Below are 21,091 nucleotides of genomic sequence, written 5' to 3'. Positions count from 1 at the left end.
CAAAGGTCAACCCTAGGAAAAATTGGATGCTTTGTGTGTGCCCTAAAAGTCCTTGCACATCCCTACATGGGAGGGGGCGAGCCCCAAAGCTAGGGGATGAGAGAGAAAGCCACACACACACACACAGGCTCCCTTTACACAAAGGGAATGAGGGACACATGTCAGCTCCCTAGGCCAGATGCCCACAAGGTGTGCCCAATTCCTATTGGAAGACCCTTGAAGTGGACCAATGAGAATTAAGCTAGAGTAAATCTAGTTTAATTAATTTAAAAACATTTAATAAAAGAAACCAATAAGAATTAAGTGTCCTAGAAGACTATTGGGCAGTCTCCCAAGGGGTCCAATGAGCATTCAGGAGCCCCATGGCTTGCCTGATTCCTATTGGCCAGGAGGCAAAGGGGTCCAATGAGAGTTTAGTTTAATTATTTAATTACCTAAAGCTCTCACAAAAGGGGAAAGGGGGACACATGTCAGAAGGCTATCACTTATGCTGCTTAATCCCTATTGGCTTGACCTGGGGAGGTCCAATGAGGCAAAAGCCAGACTTATTTAGCAGCTAGGGCTCGCCCAAGAGAGGGGGGGGGCTGATTTTTGCTTGGCATTGACACACACACTCTCACACTTGACCATGTGTGAAGGAAAAATACTCTATCTCCTCCCAAGCTTTAATGGAGAGCTCATCACCTACTCCAAGCTTGTGAGATAGAAGCCTACATCAACACTCTCTTGGCATGTGGATGCAAATCCAACCAAGAGCCAAGCTTCAATGCATGCTCATCTTCTCTACCAAGCTAATTACTAAGCTAAGCTATGCTAATATGAGTGATTATGTGAGGAGATGTACTTCTTTCTCGTAAGATACTTCTTTTTCCTCTCAATCTACTCTCATACCCTGCTAGCTCTCACCATTTTCGAAGGTGTGTGAGGTCTTGGGTATGAGAACGGGGATAATTCAAGTTGTGTTTGATTAAGTGTTTTGCTTGGTGTATGAAGCTTCCATCTTCATTGCACTAGCTAGTCTTGAAGGAACACAAAGAATTGTATTGTACAATGTCTCTCTTGATGGGAGAAACCATAATACAAAGCCTTTTGGAGGGGGGACCGGCTCCATGCAAATCCGGTCCTCAACTGTTGTCAATAGCTTAATTGCTCTCTCTTTTGAAAGTATTGTCGATGCTATCTAACTAGGTTTTATGCTTTTTGTTGCTCTCTCCACTCAAGCACTCTTGTAAATCTCATTAGGAATCAACTCTAATGAAATGCCCACTATGTTCATGCTAAATTCCGCTACACAAAAGATTTTAGGCCATTAAATGTTACAGGAAGCTTAAAGATGTTAGGCATGTTCCTTCTCTTTGCAAAAAAATGATCTCTACAGAACAATTGGAGGATGAAGGTCACAACATTGCATTCGAAAACAAACGGTGGAAGATTGGCAAAGGGATCTTTGGTGGTTGCCAAAGGAATATTTGGTGGTTGCCAAAGGAGAAAAGGTTGGTACACTTTACTTGTGTACTGTCAGCACACAATCTTCAACTTGTGCAACTGCTACAGAATTCGCCAACGCATATGCGTGCCAAAGGAATGCAAATCTTTCAATCAAAGAAGCTTCTACCAAGTTTGAAAGAAGTGGACTTAGAGTTCTGTGAAGATTGTGTTCATGGTAAACAAAAGAGTGTAATATTTCAAAAATCAAAAAATGAAAGAAAAAATACAAAACTTGAATTTGTTCTTTCTAATGTTTGGGGTCCAAGTACACCATTGCTTGGTGGCTCATCGTACTATGTAACATTCATAGACGAATCAACTAGGAAAACATGGGTTTATGTAAGGAAAAATAAATCCAATGTGTTTTCCATATTTCAAAGGTGGGAAGCCTTTGTGGAGAATGAATCAAGTACCAAGCTTAAATGCCTCAGATATGATAATGGAGGCAAATATTGCAGCAGCCAAGATTTTGAAAGATTTTATGCTAGCAATAGCATTCAAAGGCAAAGGAAAACCCTAAGGACACCTCAACAAAATGGAATTTTGGAAAGGATGAACATAAAAATCATGGAGCAAGCACGAAGCATGCGGCTACATGCAAGCCTACCGCTTGAGCTTTGGGCAAAAGCAGTAATAAGTACGTTTGTTTACTTAATCAACTGATCACCCTCAACGGCATTGGATGGGGGAGTTCCAAAAGAGGCATGGATAGGTAAACCGGCAAATTATACATTTCTCAAAGTGTTTGGATGTGAGGCTTTTATGCACATAGATAGAAGCCTAAGGTCAAAGGTAGATGCAAAGTCCAAAAAGTATTTCTTCATTGTCTATGGAGAAGCTGACTTGGAAAGCAGTCGTGCAGGGTTGGTGTGGAGATCAGTCTCCAAGCGGGAGATTGTTAAGTACAAAGCCTGATTTACCCCTTTGCTCGAGACTCAATTCGCCAGAATATTCTCTTTTTTGTCAAAATATTATGGCCAGATGGCGATCAAAAAGTGATTGAAAAACGGCCAATTGGTTGGCGGGTGACAGGAAGTCAATGGCCGGTGGCCGCCGGGCGGAAGTCTTTGGCTAGTGGCCGCATTCAATGGCCATTGGCCAATTTCTAAGCGGGCTTGTCTTCTCAAGGGCGGACACACATGGGTGCATTGTAGAGTCCAATTTGGACTTATCTACACAAGGGCAGCTACATATGACCGTCTCTCATGAGAGAGGGCATCCCTTTTGGCGTATAAAAGGAGACCTCTTTTACACACAAAGTGACATTGTGAAATTGATGAAGCAAGGTGCATGTGAGGTGGTGAGAGTGAAGCAAGGCGGGAGTTCCATTAAGGGTATAATCCCTTTGTAGCCTACTTCTACTTTGAAGTACTAAATCCATTGAGTGGTTGCTTTCTCGTGGACGTAGCCCACATCGTGCTCTCTCTCTCTCTCTCTACACTCTATAATCTCTTGTGTGTGAAAATTATCTCTCTCCATTAAGTAAACTACTTTAACATCTACTTAGATACGTCCTATTTCCTAACACATTTAGCCATAGAGAGGTACATGAGCAACAAAGAGGAGCTATCGGAACTCCCAATACTTGATTTGGACATGTGTGCTAGGCTAGAGTTCAGTTCTTCAATGTTTGAACCAAGAATCAAATCAAGGAATCAACCCAACGTATACAAAACACTATAGATGTGAGAAAAATCCATTGTTGTTGGTCGGATTCTAGATTCTAGATAGGACGTGTTCCAAAGTTCATTATCTTGTAAAAGTTTGGTCGTGATGTGTTCAAATTTCAAGAATGGGGATTCTTAGATGTAGTGTGGTCTACAATATTCAACCTTCTATGATGCAAGCAATGCTCAAGATGGCATTCTTTTCAAGTGATAGGTTGATGGTAGCAAATCCAACGTGTATGTAGGGATGTCCATGGTAGCTTCCTCATTGACTTCGTCTTCCTACATATGTCCACTATGAGTTGCAAAAAGGGTATTAAATTTTATGCATCTCATGTGAATGCCCAATGTGTTCTAGCATTTAATTTGTCTAGTAGGTATTTATTTTACTTATTTGACATGATTCTAGGTGTAGGGAAATTTAGTGAGGGGGGTACATAAGGCCTCCAAGTTAGTACATAAGCAACACCTCTACACCCATTGTATCATAATCTAATTTATTGCTAAGTTAGTTGGTTCTAAGCAATGTCTCTCTCCTTCTCTCGTGCAATTGCTCCCTAACTTTGAACTCCCGCATTGTCCACTTTGAAAATCATTAGTTTGATGCTTTTATGAAGTGTCAAGGGCATAGGTAAAGCAAAAAAAATTATTGCATCTACACGAGAGGAAGCTACAAATGGTGGTCTTTTTATTTTAATCTTTATGTGGATGAAATGCTCATTTCTAGGAAGAAAAATCTTAAGGTAGATGCATTGAAGCGAAAGTTGCATGGGAACTCTGACATGACGCATTAGAGTGAAATAATTAAAAAGGGGTTTCTACTTGTCACAGAAATAGTATATTTGCCATGTTCTAAAGTGTTCCCATATGGAGAGGGGGGAGCTATTATCAAATCCATTATCTCAATATGTGAAACAAATCAAGGAGGATTTCCCCAAATCTTATGAGAAAAGGGTTGAGATGGCTAAGATTCCTTACACGTGTGGTTGGTTCTTTGGTGTACGCCATGATTGGAACTCATCTAGAAATTGCATTTGTAGCGGGAGTCATTAGCAAATTATGGCAAATCCTAGTAAGAAGCATTGGAAGGTAGTGAAGGGGTGATGAGATCTTTGAATGGTACAAAAGGGTTGTGCATTTGCTTTAGAGGGAAAGACCCATGTGTAGTTGGATACACGGATGTAGATTATACAAGGAGTGTGGAGAAAAAAAGGTTTGTGTGATAAGTTATGTCTTTACATTCACTAATGCAGTTTCAACGGTCTTGCTTGCAAGATTGTAGCTCTCAGACTTATCATGGATGTAGAGTATGTTGAAATGTCAGATACCATCAAGAAAGTTGTATGGATTACTTGTCTAGTAGGCGATTTGGGAATCAATGCAAAGGTTCCAGTTTTTCATGGTGATAGTTAGAGTGCTATATCCAACTAGCATGGAATCGACCATTTCATACAAAGACAAAGCACTCTCATGTGAGGTACTTGAAGATAAGCGTATAGAGCTTGTCAAGATTCACATAGATGATAACCCTAATTTTCTACTTACCAAAGGTCTACCCTCCAAGAAGCTTGTGCCATGAGTGCTTATGGGCATTGTGCAAAGATCAAAACTCTGCATACCTTATATACAATTATAGCCTGCTTAGAGGCAAATTGGGATTTAAGTAGGAGTTTTGCGAGATAAACGGGACACTATTCTCTATTGACTATATCCGTCCACCCAACTCATAACCTTTACTAACTCATTATTATTTTTATCACTATAAAATCAAATAAGGGAGCTTCATTACTTGTTGTAGAAGCTTGTTGTCTACTCTCTCTCTCTCTCTCTCTCTCTCTCTCTCTTTGCATGTGTGTGTGTGTGTGTGTGTGTGTGTGTGTGTACACGCGTGCACACAGAGCAAAGTGACATGTAGTGGTACCTTGAATAGTGAAAGATGATGTGGACAATTTAATGTTGAATCTATCATTTGAATTCTAGCTCCCTCATTTGAAGGATATCATAAGCACCACAAAGGTTCAATCCACAAACGCTTTTGCTTTCATCTAGATCACACCTTGCATTGTAATGTGGTGAATAACAACATTGATACTTAGCCCATGTACCATTGACAATTGGGTTGCACAAGTTGGCATGAACCTCACATTCAAGGAGGTTTGTAAAATGTTGGAAGGGAGGTAATGAGTAGAGAATCATGGCTACAGATTCTTCCCCTGCAATAACGCATCTAATGGCCACTAAAACTATAGAGAAGGAGTCAGAACATATGATCTTCTTGTAGTTTGCTATTCCTTTTAAATGAGAAGTAGGGCAAAGAAGAAGCTTCGTGCCATGCAATGCCTAACCTTTGATAAGAGAGAATCCGAGGGATCATAACTTTGAAGTGGGGGAAATTGTGTGTACAAAGATGTACGTGTTGTGTCTACAAGCAAGGCCATCCGCCTTGCAAATAACAAATGAACAATGTTGCCCAATCTTAGAGAGAGAATGGTACAGTGGATGACCTTGTTACTAAATGGCATGGCCCAAATTAGGAAACACTGCACATATTTGATCTCCAAGCCTTTGCTTGCCTGGCTGATGCTAATCGTCGCTGGCTGATCTTCTTCTTGGAAGGGAGGACTTCATGCGGGAAGCACCCATACCATGGAGAGTTGGGCTCTGATTCCATGTGCGTGCGTGTGTGTGCAGAAGCATGAGATATGAAATGAAATGAAATGTTATATTAACGTCTTCAAAAGGCCAAAATGATCCATGAGACCAAACTGTTACAAAATTGTGAATATGATACCATGTTTGGGTACAAAAAGACTAGAACAAAAATACTACTACTACTAGAATCCATCCTCATCTGCACTTTGGATGTCGAGAGAGTATGGCTCAAATCCTCTGCTATAGTTTTTGTCGATGTTGTGTAGCCCATCTCCTCTATGTGGTCGTCCAGATTTCTGTAGCTCCAGTGCTTGGTCGATGAGAGTGCCGGTAGTGGTCGAAACCCAAGAAGACATGGTTATCACGCTAAAGCCATGCTATCGCACGACAATGTCTATGAGGGCATAGCAAGTGTACACTACCTTAGTTCACTACCTAGTTCACTCCATAGCTCACCTCCTAGTCTGCCCCTAGTTCCTGCCCCTAGTTCACCTGGACAATGGCACAACGGAGATCAAAGCCACTCCGCACCATCTAATTTGGGCCCTAGATCCTCATGGTGAGGAACATCATGCCATATAGTGACTGTTGGGGTATAAATCCCAATGTGTTAGCCCAGGTAAGTGGGCGGGCCGCCAGGTATGTACACATGTTCTTTTGTAAAAACCTAATAAGAACTCACTATGCTCTACACATTACAGTAGAGCGAGTTCACCATATCGTCGCGCTCTTCTTCTCGCACTCTCTCTCACGTCGCACTTCCGCTCATACTCCTTCAACTGGTATCAAAGCTCAGATCGAGGCTCGGGGCAGCACTGCAGGAGGCTAGAGTCACCAACTCAAATTGGAGTGAAATTCGACAGGCGAAGACACGGCCCCAAATCTTGTGGGAGGGCCCGAAGGCCTTGGTGTTCTCAGAATTTCATTCTAAGGTCATCTCGGCCACCGTTCGGCTTCGACAAAGTTCTGCGCATGCCATTTTCGTCTACGTGGTCTCAGTGGGTGCAGATCCGACTCTGCAAATTTGGGGTTTTCGGCCTACGACTGCAGGTGCTGAGGATATCGACACTCCCAGAGTGTTGATTTGTGGCTGTCTACACATCGAAGGACGGCTCACAGTTCTCGGAAGCGTGTCACATACGACACGGGCGCATCTACACACAGACTGTAGGCGACATCCACTAGTTCATCAGGTAGCTTGTGTTTGCTGCTTGATATTCCAGATTTCATCCTGACATTGCAGGTACTTCCACATGGGATGTATTGTCAGAGATGATGTATGTCTGTTGAGGGTTTGCTGGCTGTGAGTCATGCAGCAAACAACCGCCGTAGCGGTTATAGCATACAGTGGGAAATTTGTGGATGTATGACTTTGTGGGAATTCTATGTACTGTCAGATTTACTGCAGCCTTTGTTGAGGGTCGAGTGAGGTTTTATTGAGCTGGGGGATTCTCGAATGTTGAGATCCTTTCGGTGATACCGGTCTTGGAGCGATCCCTCGAGCACCCTTAGATAAGCAGCTAGGATGTATTGACTGTGAGTTAGACAGTTGGGATTGCATCTTTGCTTTACTACCGTTGAGGCATTGTCGCAGTCTATGCTTACAGGACAGTGACAGGACAGTCAGAGACAGTACAGGTGCATACAGGTTTACCCCCAGCTTACAGTGTCAGAGAGACAGTGTTTTTTGAGCTGTTTTTTGGTCTGTTTTTAGTACACCAGAGCCATTTTACAAAGGAGACTCTGCCGAAATTTATGCAGAATCTGAAGCTTTCTTGGTTCATTTGACAGGTTGATATTGGTTCAGAGGTCAGTTTACAGGGGAAAATCTGCCGAATTTTTCCCACGAAAGTAAACCACTGTGAAGCGTAGCTATGGCTGGATCACAGGACACTGCTCTTTACAATATCAAGAAGCTGGATGGAACCAATTTCCCATTGTGGAAGAAGCAGATTTGGCACGTGTTGGTACAAAAGAAGCAGATAAAACCTATAAAGCTCAAGGGGATAAAACCAGAAGATATGGACGAAGATGAATGGAGCGAAATGGATGAATTGGCACTTTCTACCATTATGTTGACTTTGGCAGAAAGCGTTTACTTCAATGTAGCAGACGAGATGTCGGCTTATCAAGCATGGTTAAAGCTAAGTGATCTTTATGAGAAGCAGAGTGCAGCTTCACAGGTATACTGGCTTAAGAAGCTTGTTGACTTGAAGATGAAAGAAGGGACACCTATGTCCAATCATCTGAATGAATTCAACACAATCTACTGTCAGTTGTCAGCTCAAGGTGTCAAGTTTGATGAACCTGTTAGAGCTATGTCCCTGTTGATCACATTGCCGAAAAGTTGGGACACTTTTCGCACAGCTTTGAGTAATTCTGCACCTCCAGATGGTTTGAACATAGCAGGTGTAGAAGGAAGTCTGCTTACTGAAGAAACCAATAGAAAGACAATGGACAAAGGCAAAGGAACAGCCTTAGTTGTCAGGGGAAGGACCAAAGAAAAGTACAAAGGTGGAAAGAGGAATCAGTCTCGTAGCAAGTCCCGCAGTGCTAAAGGCAAGAGTGACATAGAATGCTACCATTGTGGCAAGAAGGGTCACATGAAAAGAGACTACAGAGAATGGAAAGCAGAAAAAGGCAAAGAGAAAGTTGAAGACCATGGTGAGAAGAACAAGTCCTCAATGAAGATTCAAGAAATAAATGTGACAAACACTGTTGCACAGGATGACAGTCTAGTGTCAGGAGACATCTACTTCTTGAAGAATACAATGGACTCAGCTCTTCTTACAGCACTGAGTGACTGGATTATAGACTCAGGGGCATCGCTTCATGTGTCTCCAAACAAGGAGTGGTTTACTTCTTATGTGACCACTAAAGATCATGTTCGGCTAGGCAATGGGCAGACATGTGAGATCTTAGGTGTTGGAGATGTTCAATTGAAGTTTCAGAATGGCTCTTCTTTCACGCTGAAGAATGTGAGACATGTTCCCGCAATTACAAAGAGCTTGATCATCACAGGTTTACTTGATGATGCTGGCTACGTCACCACTTTTGGACAGAACATGTGGAAGATATCAGAGGGTTCTATGACAGTAGCACATGGAGTAAAGTCTGGAGGACTTTACATGATTTATGTATCAAATGTCTCTAAAAATGTAATCAATGTAACCGAGCAGCCGAACGTTTCTTTGTGGCATAGCCGGTTAGGACATATGTCCAAGAAGGGAATGGAAATCTTGTCTCGTTCTGGTTATTTGCCTGGCTTTTCATTTAATGATTTTGAATTTTGTGAACATTGTCTGTATGGTAAGCAAACACAGCAGCCACATAAGCATAGAAGCAGTAGAAGAGATACACAGTTGGCACTTGTTCATAGTGATTTGTGTGGACCTATGCCTAACCTATCTCTAGGGGGAGCTTCTTACTTTATGACATTTATAGATGATTACTCGAGGAAAGTATGGGTTTACTTTCTCAAGCACAAGGATGAAGCATTTAGTGTTTTCAAAACGTTTGTGACACTTGTGGAGAATCAGAGTGGCAAGAAGCTTAAATGCTTACGCATTGACAATGGTGGAGAGTATGTTTCAAAGGCCTTTCAGGACTTTTGTGAGTCAAAAGGTATAAAACGTGAACTTACTGCTCCTTACAATCCTCCTCAAAATGGTGTTGCTGAGAGGATGAATAGGACCATACAAGAGAAGGTCAGAAGTATGTTGTCTAATGCACAGCTGCCAAATGGGTTTTGGGCTGAAGCTGTATCAACAGCTGTTCATCTTGTAAATAGATCTCCTAGAAAGGTTTTGCAGAAGGATTTAGTGCCAGAGATGGTATGGTCAGGCAAAATGCCCTCATACAAGCATCTCAGAGTCTTTGGCTGTGAGGCATATACTCACGTTCCAAAAGAATTTAGGAACAAACTTGAGCCAAAGAGTAGAAAGTGCATCTTTCTAGGCTATGGTAATTTTGGTGAGATGCGGTACAAACTTTGGGATCCCGAATCCAGAAAGGTTGTCCGCAGCAATGATGTTCACTTTAATGAATCCAAATATCATTCTAAACCAGAGAGGGTTGAGGAGATTAGAAGAGTTGTCTTCCAAGAAGATGGACCTGCACGTGCAAGACAAAATGTCAGGGCTCAAGAAGAGCAAGGACAGGATAGAGTGGAACCACAGGTTGTGGCTGAGCCTGAGCCACCTATTGTGCGTAGATCTGGACGTATCATGCGACCTCCTGATAGGTTTGTTCCATCTATGAACTATGTCATGTTAACTGATTGCAATGAGCCTTCATGTTACAAGGAAGCAGTGCAAATGAAGGACTCCGGGAATTGGAAATTGGCCATGCAGTCAGAGATGACAGCTCTGCATAAAAACCAGACATGGAAGCTAGTTAAATTACCACGGGGAAAAAAGGCTCTACCCTGTAAATGGGTTTACAGGTATAAGATCACCGCTCATGATAGTCAGCCAAAGTACAAAGCAAGGCTTGTTGCCAAGGGCTTTAAGCAAGAACAAGGCATTGACTTTGATGAAGTCTTCTCTCCGGTGGTCAAGATGACTACATTGAGATGCTTTCTTGCATTGGTTGCCATATTAGATTTGGTGTTGCACCAAATGGATGTCAAGACAACGTTCTTGCATGGTGATTTAGATGTGGAAATTTACATGCAGCAGCCAGAAGGGTTTGTTGAGAAAGGCAAGGAAGATTGGGTATGCCAGTTGTTAAAGAGTCTTTATGGCTTAAAACAATCACCTAGGGCATGGTACCATAAATTCCACAAGTTTATGCTTTCTCAAGGCTACAAACGTAGTGAGTTCGATCACTGTCTGTATACAAAGAAGGCTAAGGATGGCAGTTGGCTAATCCTTATTTTGTATGTGGATGACATGTTGATTGCTGGAAAGCACTTGGAAGAAATTTCAGCTTTGAAGTCAAAGATGGCAAAATCGTTTGACATGAAAGACATGGGTGAGGCAAGTCATATACTTGGTATGCGCATTGAGAGAGACAGATCAAAGAAGTTAATTTGGTTATCTCAAACAGAGTATATTGACAAGGTTTTGCAACGTTTCAATATGGAGAAGGGAAAGGCATTGAGTGTTCCATTGCCACCATATGTGAAACTTAGCAAACAAGATTGTCCTGTGTCTGAGGAAGAACAAGCTGAAATGGATAAGATTCCATATGCGTCTGCAGTGGGTAGTTTGATGTATGCAATGATTTCTACTCGCCCAGACATTGCATTTGCAGTGGGAGTAGTAAGTCGATACATGTCAAACCCAGGCAAGAAACATTGGGAGGCAGTGAAAGGAATATTGAGATACCTGAAAGCTACAAAGAGTATGCGTATATGCTATGGGAGTCAGGAGCTAAGTGTAAAGGGTTTTACAGACTCAGATTATGCAGGTGACTTAGACAATCGAAGGTCTACGTCAGGGTATGTCTTTACATTGGCTGGTGGAGCAGTATCATGGCGTTCTAGATTACAAGATTGTGTTACTCAGTCTACTACAGAGGCTGAATATGTTGCAGCATCAGAGGAATGCAAAGAATCAATTTGGCTTAATCGACTAGTAACAGATTTGGGAATCAAAGAAGAGATGCCTATGTTATATTGTGATAGTCAAAGTGCTATACAATTGGCTCGCAATCCAGTTTATCACTCAAAGACAAAGCATGTGGATGTGAAGTATCATTTCATCAGGGACATTAGGAAATTTCGGAGGTCATTTGGAGGGCCTTCTAAGAAAATGTATTTTTTGCACTCTCTCTCTAGAAAAAATGACAAATAAAAGAGCTGGGTCTTTCATAGTAAAACTTCAAAAAGTGTACTTTAAGTAGATTCCTTACCCCTCTGAACATTCGTTCGTAGTGATTGAGGGATAATACTCTTTTTAGTTGTATTGAATGAACAACGTCAATACGGAGGGAATGAGGCTAACATGGAGGGACGAATCCGCAGCCGCTATTCACTTTCCATTAAACCTGCACATTTGGCTAATGGCGCACTCCTCAAATGGCACAAATGTTACCCACAAACGAGCCAAATATCACCTTCACATTGATTTGGACAATGAGTACCAACCATTGATTAAGCGCAGTAAAACAAACACACATATACCTCCCACCTCCATAGACACGCTCAGAGCTCAAGGAGCTAAACACATAGATATCTGGACGAGAGGCTCTCTCTACCCTAAGAATCCAATAACTAATGCGTCTCCACCGTTTGTCAATCCTACAAGCTTATTGACCTTTGCTGGTGATGGAGAAAACGGCCTTCTGGGTTATTGTAAATCACTTACAAGAGAAGCTGGAACTTACAAGAGCATTCTCCAAGCTCAACAATGTGAGATTGTTCGCCTTTCACATTTACATTCTACAGATCAGGTTACCATTTTGCAACATAAAACAGAGGTACAAGAACTGAAAGAAAAGGTGCGAAGTTGTCAAATGAAGGACACCATCTTGGGTGGTCGTATCCGAAAGAAGAAATTGCGCAATCTTGAAACATTGCAGGTTGCATCAGGAGGTCTCAAGAAAAGAATCCGAGCATTAAGGTGATGCTTCTTGGTTGGCTACATTGTCTTAGTTAAGTAATCTCTTTGTTTTTTGTTGTTATGCATTGTTTTCATGTGCCTAAATAGTGTTAGTGAAGCAAATTTTCTGTTATTTACTTATGCATTGTCTTCATGTAGAGACTCAATCTATCCTGACAAGGAAAACATTGACCCCAAAGCCAATATAGGAAAGAGATTGAAGCCACTTATAAGTAGAAGCCTGGCAGCAGATATAGTACATGACAAGAAGTTTAAGGTTCTACAAAGAAATGTAGTGGACCGCTTTATTTCAGAGAACTCAGTGCCTGCAAAAGAGATACAAGGCACACTTGATTCACTTGGTGTAAGCAAAAGAGGATATTCGGCTATCCAAAAGTCTGTCTCATCCATCTTTGTTAGGAAGGGTATAAAATCCAAACTTCTACCATCAGCCTCAAGTGTTTGGAAAGAGAGGCTTCAGCTTAACGAGGCACAGGGAGACTATCTTGGACAGCCCTTTCATATTAAAGCAACTTACAGTGGCCATGGAGCCAACATGGCATATGATGAGTTCAACAATATTTTTATGGACCTGCGGATACTACAGAAGAGAATGGTGGAGTTTTACAACATCACATTTGAAGAGTCACGTGGACTATTACATTTTGTGTTAAAACTGGATGAGTGTGAGCTTGTTAAAGAGAAAAAGCTAGAGCGTGTTACTATTACTTTAATGAATAGAGCCCTCTCAAAGTGTCCCAGTGATGATCCTTTATATTTTAGTGTTCAATCAGAATCTAACATATGGTGGCTTGGTGCGTTTGAGGTAAGCGATATTCTCAAGTAAGCTCAAATATTCAGATCTACTTAAGTCTCATTTATTTTGTGTTGCAGGTAAAGAAAGAAGATCATGAGATTCTATATTGGGTGTTCCATCGAACTAATATTCCGGAGCTGATTGATCGACAGACTAACCAGGGAGAGGTACTACGTCTAGATGGAAGGGGAGACTTTCAAGTTCAGTGGCATCTTGCAGGTGACCTTAAAACATTAAAGTGCATGTATAATTGTGGAATGGGTGCAATGGCAAAGTCACCGTGTTTGTTCTGCATGGAGCCTGCAAAGGTCATGAACCCAAAGTGGTGGAGAAAAGCTCCAACACGTCACATTGAGGATCCTGCTTTTCGACCAGTTTTGAAAATACCACTTGTGAATGTTCACATTTGTACAATGCATGCCCTTTGTAGAATTGTAGAGAAATTGGTCTACTTATACATCGGGTTTGCTTGGAAGATTAAGAACTCTGCAGAACGACAAGTAGCCTTGCAGTGCTTAGAAATGGTACTGTCGGATATGGGGCTTCATGGTGGCAATGTGAAAATCCAGCGGGATGAAAAGAGATCAACTGCTGAGAAGGATGTCCCATGCAAACCATCCATCTGTGGGGTGAAGGCACGGAGGTTTTTATCTAAGCCCCAAGGTACAAGAGATCCAAAGCTAACAAAACATGGAAAAATATATAACACATCTTATGTTAGCAAGGTAGAGTATCAGAGCTGGAAAAAGCTACATATTGCAGTCAAAGACCACGAACCAACTACTCGTAACGCGAAGGCTGAGGTTTGGCGATCAATAGACATCCTATTTTTGATGTGCGACAAAGATGACTGGTCACAAGGTGATATGAACAAGTTCAAGGAAAATCTCAACCTTCTGAAAAAATCATTCAAGACAGCATGGACAGACACCCAGATTACTCACTACATGGTATTATCATGTATTTCTTTCTCTCTTATGTGCAAATATGTGAGTGTAAAACATTCTAACTAATCTGTTTTCATATCCAGCACATCATCTTCAATCATTTGCCATATTTTATACAGAAGTATGGGAACCCGGCAATATGGAATACCCAAGGGATGGAAAAGTCTCATTACATGGCGAGAAATTCTTATTTCAGGCACACACGACATGGTGGCTCTCGAATCAAGGCTAACAGTTTGAGAGAACTATTTGAATGGTTCTATCGTAGAATCATTCATCGAATGCAGGCAAAAGAAGTCTTGGCAAATTCAGCAACAGCACAAGCCATCAGACATTTACAACAACAAAAAGCTAAAAGATCAATGGCATACAACAACTTCGGAGCTCGTGAAAGTCAACGAAGGTGGAGAGAGACAATGGTGTATGTGAATCACAAGTGGAGAAAGATACTCTGAGTGGATGGCATTGTAAAAAATTTATGTAATACATGATCTTATACAATTGCTACTTGAAGTGTATCAAGATTTTGCAGGTTCAATTTTGTTTTTTGGCACGTCACCCTTGTAACGAATCATGAGATGTTTGCCATACTCTAAAAGTTCATCTGGGTTTTGTCTACCAAGAGCTAGTGCCATTGCTGTGTACGTGTAGTAATACGCTGCCCGACCACCTGTATAGCCTGGGCAGTAACCAAAACAATCTCTAGCAAACACTTTGTCAACAAGAATGACTTTATCTGCACTTTTGGGCAGCACCGGTCCACCCAAGAAGCGTGATAGTGTCTTGAATGTGTAAGTTGCTATTGAACCCTCTTGTGACATGGAATTGTGAAAAACTACTATCGGTGACTCGCAGAGCTTTGAAAGGTACTGTGCTAGGGCCGCATCCCTTCCTCGATACTCTCTTGTCCGGCGCCGAAGGAAGTCATCCTTGTCAGCAATCCAAGACTGCACATACAATGTCAGAAATGACACAAACAGAGAGAGAGAGAGAGAGAGAGAGAGAGAGAGAGAGAGAGAGAGAGAGAGAGAGAGAGAGAGAGAGAGAGAGAGAGAGAGAGAGAGAGAGAGAGAGAGAGAGAGAGAGATACCATGAAGCTCTCATCCTGCAGAAAGAGGTTTTCTTGCCACAGGTCTACATATGTAGTTGACCCCTGACCTGAATGGTTAAACCAATCCTCCACTTCTTTGTTACTTTTCGATGGTCTTAGGCTTTGTCTTATTGCTTGGAAGGTGGCTTCATCAGGTAGTGTCTCCTTGTATTTTTCAGCTTTCTCAAAGCATCTTCGAAGGCATTCCATTGGATTGCTGGATGTTTCCATTGCCTCATCATCACTACTATCCTCTGAAACAAATCCACTCCTCTCCTCTTGGACTCTGGAAATAATAGCCAGGGAGAAATCCTCCCTTAAATAAAACACACTTTGCACATCATGTAAGAAGATATAGGTCCTGTCTCCAATCCTGAACTCAGGCACAGCTGGCAACATCATCTGAGCATTCTTCTCAGTGAAGTTACTGACATCCAATGGAAGTTTGATTTCTGTGGTTTTCACAGAGAGCATCTTACTTCTTTGTACTTCAATTGCCTCAACCTCAAGGTCGACTGTGTCTTCAACCTCCTCGACTTCTTGCATATGAGTTGTCTCCTCGCATTCCTCTTCTGGTGCTGCATCCTGCTCCTCTAACACCTCATCAGGATTCTGCATGAGGAATCCAAACAGGCTGTTGAGGTAAATCATAAAGCCAAAGGCTTCCTGAATGAGTTTGCATTCTTTTTGGTGCAAAGGGCAGACTGAATGTCGGCAAGAGGGTGGTAATTCCCTATACTTCTTCACTCCCTGTCCCTTTCCACCACAGTCATTTAAATGCACAAGAGTCATAGTAGGCAGAACAACCCTTCCTACCTGCACCATCACCTCAAACTTATCTCTGTAGGACTGCAAGAAATTACTGTGCTGAGCTAATAGGTCTTCAATGTCAAACTTTGGATTAAACATAGATTGAATTAGATCATACTTGTCCCCAGCACCACAAGATGCTGCAAAATCAAACAGCCTCTCATCAGTTGCAGCTGGGTCTTCCAGAGAAGACACATCATCCTTTTCTTTACATTTTGTACTTTCTAGCACATCTGCATCATCTGAGAAGTCTATATTTCTCTTTCTGGTATTTTTCTTGAGATGTACCTTACAGGGCACCACACCCTTGTCGGGTGAGGAATCTTCTTGCCCTGGTGACCTCTCTGATTGGTCTTCACCAAGAAACTTTTCCTCAGATATGTCCTGACAAAAGTCAACAGTTCTTTTGGCAGATACATTAAGCAACTGAGCCTGCAAGGTTTGAAATCCTGGCACAAGCCCTGGATCTGGTTTCAGCCTCTTCTGCCTACTGGACCTTAATCCTAATCATCAAGAAACATAACAAGTCAAAACCATGAGCAAACATGACAATTCTGCCAAAACCAAACCATCATGATCTCTCTCTCTCCCCTTATAGATATAAATATATCTATAAATATAAATAAATAAATAAATAAATATATCTGTCTCTCACCAAAACAGAAACAGAAACACACCTAGTCTCTCTCTCTCTCTCTCTCTCTCTCTCTCTCTCTCTCTCTCTCTCTCTCTCTCTCTCTCTCTCTCTCTCTCTCTTTGCATTTGTCTATAGGACTAAAGGCGCGCGAGGAAGGAAATGTGCCTTTTGCAAACCTCTCCGCGCGCCTTAAGTACAACTGCCAGCGAAATAACATTACTAACGGCGCGCGGAGAGAGTAGCAAAAGGAACTTTCCCTTCCTCGCGCGCCTTTAGTCCAATGGACAAATGCAAAGAGAGAGAGAGAGAGAGAGAGAGAGAGAGAGAGAGAGAGAGAGAGAGAGAGAGAGAGAGAGAGAGAGAGAGAGAGAGAGATGTGTCTGTGTCTTTGTCTATGGAACTATGGGTATTGAGGTGTGTGTGTGTTGAAGAACACACACACACACACACACACACACACCAACTGCTAGAAATACAGAGAGAAAGAGTGAGAGATCACCTTTTTTTGGTGGGGTTTGCAGGAACTCAAAGGGAGGTGTCTCCTCCATTGCTTTTCTCTGTGTCAAGCGGAGTCTGTCTTTCTCCCTCCCTCTCTCTCTCTCTCTCTCTCCCTCTCTCTCTGAGAGTAAGGACTCCCTCTTTCTCTATCTCTCTCAATCTGTGTCTCTCCCTCTCCCTATCTCTGTGACAAGCTGATCACGCTTTTTCTCTCTCTGAGACTCTCACTCTCTCTCTGTCTCTTTGTGACAATCTGCTCTCTCTCTCTCTCTCTATTGTTCTCTCTCTTTCTCTCTCTCAAAATCACACCTTTAACGGATACACACGGCGGCGCCCCACGTGTCACAATAAATTAAAATATATTTGCATGCGGTCGCACGTGTGGTCATTATTATTTCCGTATACTTTTTGTACGCCATATAAAGCGGTCAAGAGAGAGAAAAACTACACCTCGTGAAAGAGAGTGAGTGAGTGAGAGAGTGAGATAGAGAGTGTGCAAGAGCAAAGCCTGCGTCTTCGACAGCAACCCCACGCAGCGAGATAACGAAGGTCTGCTTCTCCCTCTGGCTTTGCCTAAATCTCTCTATCTCTGTTTCTGTCACCCACACACAAACACACACACACATATACACACCCACACACACACACACACACACACACACACACACACACACACACACACACACACACACACACACACACACACACACACACACACACACACACACACACCCACACTCACAAACACACACACTTACACACAGACACACATCTTAAAAATACACACTTACCCACACACACACACATTCTCTCTCCCTCTCTCTCTCTCTCCCTCTCTCTCTATACCAACGGCGCGCGTAGAGAGTCATACCCGTAGTTCATGTGTCTATGCGCGCCGTTAGTACAGTCCATTGAGCAGAGAGAGAGAGAGAGAGAGAGAGTATCGGTGTGTTATTTTAACCTATACTAACGGCGCGCGGACGTGTTTGTTGAGGTTAAAAAGTGGTCTGTGCGCGCCTTTAGTAATGTGGATTCTCTCTCTCTCTCTCTCTCTCTCTCTAGTTATATATGCTAAGCTAGAGAGAGAGAGAGAGAGAGAGAGAGAGAGAGAGAGAGAGAGAGAGAGAGAGAGAGAGAGTCACAGAGAGAGAGAGAGAGAGAGAGAGAGAGAGAGAGAGAGAGAGAGAGAGAGAGAGAGAGAGAGAGAGAGAGAGAGAGAGAGAGAGAGAGCGAGAGAGAGAGCGTCAGGGAGAGAGAGAGAGAGAGAGAGAGAGAGAGAGAGAGAGAGAGAGAGAGAGAGAGAGAGAGAGAGAGAGAGAGAGAGAGAGAGTCTTAGAGAGAGAGAGAGAGAGAGAGAGAGAGAGAGAGAGAGAGAGAGAGAGAGAGAGAGAGATTCATAGAAAGAGAGAAGGGGATTGAGACTCTTCTTTTGGTGTACAGTAAGATGGCTAGAACAAAAGCCACTGCAAGGAAGGCAGGCAAGGGTCCAGGATTAGCATCGAAAGCAAGTGGTAGATCAGCAACCCCAAAGAAAAGACTTGGAAAACCAAATAAAATTCTGAAAGGGCCAAGGATGAAGAAGCTCCAAACCTGCATGGGACTTTTCAGAGAAATCAGAAAGGCACAAAAATGTGTAGATTTATGCATACCAAAACTGCCCTTCCAGAGGATGGTGAGGTCCATATGTGATGAAGCTACCTGGGGCACCAAAAGGTGGAAGGTGGTGGCATTGATGGCTCTACAGGAAGCAGCTGAGGACTTTCTACTGGAGTACTTCAGTGACATGACCATTGTTGCAGCCCATGCCCACAGGGTTACTATAATGGACAAAGATAGTGAGACATTGAAAAGAATAAGGTGGAGGTATGACAAACTGCTGGTCCCCAATGTCTGCAAGGATAAGAAAATGAGAGAAATTTTGTTATACCCCCCAGAGCTAGTGCCTCAGCTCACAGTTGTAGATGTCACACATGATGTGAATACAAGGGCAAAGGCAGAGACTATTGCTCGCCAAACAGAGGAAATGAGGAAAGCAGAGCTTCAGGAGAAAGCAAAAGTAGCAGAGGTGTCCCAGAAACAAACAGAGTGCAATGTGACCCTGTCTATAGAGGCAATGAATCAAGAAACTCTACTTTCAATGAAGAATGGTTTGCTTGCAGAGATACCATTTGTAGATGGAACCAGAAGCCTAGCTCTGGAAAAGGTGGACATTGATTTATTGCAGAATCCAGATGCTCAGATTTCAGACACAATTATCTATGCTTGTCTTAAGTAAGTGTTACTATCTTGCTAGCTTTGAAAACTCAGCTAATAGGTTTGCTAACTCAGGTAGAGTCTCTGCAGCCTGATCAAAAGTCAACTCCCACTGCACACTCACACAGAGGTGTTTCTCCTTGATCCACAAATGTCTGTAATTATTAGACAAAAGAATAGTCCATCTGGGACATTTGAGAGCTGGTTCCGCCACTGTGCTATGCTGGAAGTTACTGTGATCATCTTCCCATATGAGAACAACCATCACTGGAGTCTCATATGCCTTGATGTTGACCAACCAGCAGTGTGGGTGTTCAATTCAATAAAAGGAACCCACCCTGAAATTAGGCTGTAAGTGTTTTGTGTCAGAAAGTGTTTATTATAGATATCCATGTAAATTTGAAGCCTCATGCTAACATCTTGACATTGCCTAATGCAGTTGTATAAAGAGGTTGTTGCTTGCCTATGGCAAGCTATGTGGAAGGTATGAACTATACAAGGCCACAATCAAAGAAGTACCTGTCCCAAATCAAACCGATGGGAATTCTTGCGGCTGGAGATGTCTTCTCCATGCAAAATATATCCTGCAAAGCTACTTTGCATTAAAACCTTTCATGACTAAGGTACCCATTTTGCAATGCATTCAGTTAGTTTTGGTTTAGTCTATAAAAGAATTCTCATCATGTGGTCTTTCAATTTTGCAGAGTGCTTTAAAAAACTACACATATGATTATTTGCAAAGATACCGGGTAAGTTTAATACAACACCTGCTTACTATGTCTAGCCCTAGAGAGCTTGAAGATAGCGGCTTGGATGAGCGCACTATTGATCTTACAAAACATGACGTGCCACCACGACAAACCCCTACATCCGATACAGTGGAATCGCATCGGGCCGAGGGTGTCATATCAGCAGAAGATCAAAGAGTCGAGGATGAGGAAAGGACAAATGAGCATATGGAAGCAGCTAAGGTTCAACCGGAGGAGACAATAAAAGAGGCAAGTCAGCCTGTGGAACAGCCAAAAGAGCCTATGGCTGAAACCGAAGATGAGGAAAGCAGGCCTATAGATGAGCAAAAGGATATGGATGAGGAAAGCAGGCCTCGGGACGAGCAAAATGATATGGATCAGGAAAGGATGTATGAGGCAAGCTGATCAACCTTGAATCAGGCAGAAAGGGCCATGGGGGAGACCCCTGATGAAGATTTGAATGATGACTATGAAGATAAAGCGGAGGAGAGCAACAATGACATGAACACTACAGAGACCCAGTATGGACCCTTGCTACGTGTAGATACGGTTGTTCCGGTAATGTCTATTCAAGTATGGCAAAATATGTTCAGCTTCTAACTACTTATATGTACTTGTCAACTTTTACAGAGGTTGATTATCTTGGACGTCAATGGATTGCTGCTGATGCGGGTGCCTCTCGGTGACAGAGGACCCTTTGATGATTTGCAAACGTTTCGGATGGGAACTTGTCGAGTCGTGGTTCGTCCAGGAACCAAGGAGTTTATTGAGTTTCTTCTTCCGCGCTTCAGAGTTGGCATATGGTCTTCAATGCAAAGGCAAAACTTATCGCCACTAGTTGCAATAGTTTGCAGTGTATGCCAAGCTCACACGTCAGATTTTGCCTTTTTGTATGATCAAAGAAAATGCGTTACTGTTGAGGGCCACTACCACCCTAA

The sequence above is a fragment of the Adiantum capillus-veneris genome, chromosome 8 (genome assembly GCF_014529385.1).
Source record: "Adiantum capillus-veneris isolate H3 chromosome 8, ASM1452938v2, whole genome shotgun sequence".
NCBI lineage: Eukaryota > Viridiplantae > Streptophyta > Polypodiopsida > Polypodiales > Pteridaceae > Adiantum > Adiantum capillus-veneris.
This window is presented reverse-complemented; position numbering follows the sequence as displayed.